This window comes from Piliocolobus tephrosceles, unplaced genomic scaffold, assembly GCF_002776525.5.
Source record: "Piliocolobus tephrosceles isolate RC106 unplaced genomic scaffold, ASM277652v3 unscaffolded_15129, whole genome shotgun sequence".
Classification (NCBI taxonomy): Eukaryota; Metazoa; Chordata; class Mammalia; order Primates; family Cercopithecidae; genus Piliocolobus; species Piliocolobus tephrosceles.
The window spans coordinates 1-1,194 of NW_022296676.1; the positions used below are offsets into that span (position 1 = coordinate 1).

At 21.5% G+C, this 1,194-nt stretch overlaps 1 long non-coding RNA gene across 1 annotated transcript; it reads right to left on the reverse strand.

Annotated features, from left to right (window-relative positions):
• Positions 1-290: 290 nt before the first annotated feature.
• LOC113220863 lies at positions 291-1,083 on the reverse strand. Its single transcript, XR_003307545.1, has 3 exons — positions 965-1,083; positions 654-727; positions 291-444 (listed from the first exon to the last, which is right to left on the reverse strand). It is a non-coding gene; the product is annotated as an uncharacterized LOC113220863 (long non-coding RNA).
• Between the last annotated feature and the right edge of the window lie 111 nt (positions 1,084-1,194).

The following is a 1,194-nucleotide window of genomic DNA, read 5'->3' on the forward strand; positions in this document are numbered from 1 at the left end:
CTTAAAAATTTATCTACATTGTATGAATGAAAAAATAATATATTATACTCATTTATGTTATCCTTTGTTTTCATCTTTTTTACATTTATATAAAAATTAATAAAAGTTAACACATTATTATATATATTTGTAATAATATAAAATATGTTATCAACTCTATCAGCATATTCATTCGACTTTTCAGTAAATAAACCTTTTTCACTTTTATATAAATACTTTCCTATAATCTTTTCAGAAGTACTTAAATTTTTATTCTCATTTCTATTTTTATTATAAAATATTAAGCTAGCTAAAAAAAAAGGAATGGCTAAACTTGTAGTAGTGATACCAATAAGTTTTATCAAATTCATATCACGGAAAGGGCATGCTTTTTTATTCGAATTGCAGTTTATTGTTTTATTTTTTACCTCACCTTTGTTACTCTTTGTGTCTAAGTATGCAAATCTAAAAAGGTAAAAAAAAAAAAGAAAAAAAAAAATGTATGTGATTGAGTATAAGTAGGTATGAGAAAGTATGTATAAACGATTGTTCTCAAATCGAACGTATATTATGATAGACAAATATAAAAACAACGAATTTGTATGAGTAGAGTATGTATATATGCTAATATACACATCCACATATTAACACATGTTATTTTATTTTTCACATACTTTCTCGAATAGTTCGACTGCCATCTGTTTGGCACATTTATAGCTTGTTTTGTGACATTATTTTTAAGATTAATCTATAAAAAGAAAAAAAGCAAAAAAAAAAACGTACATTTGTAAACAAATAAATATAACTAAATTTAGTAATTGTTTATACATATGCAGTTAATGTGATAGCAAATTATCCACTATGTTACAACATTGGTATCTATATATATATATATATATATGTGCTGTATTATAGGAAAAAGCTAACATATAATATGTTACAATATAGTACACTTTTTTTTTTTTGTTCTTTTTTTATCTTTTACCGAATTCACATTTTTGACAACTAAAAATATTTGTAAAATTAAAAAAGGAACTATTTTTATCATTATAAGGAGTATACAAAAAGTGTATATATATATACATATGTATTTTCCTTTTTTTTTTATTGCTATATATACAATTATATATCCTTTGATTTATAACTTCGTTTTAGTTATTTTTAATGATTTATTATCTGCCTTTTCTTATTTTTTTTTCTTTATTCTATGATATT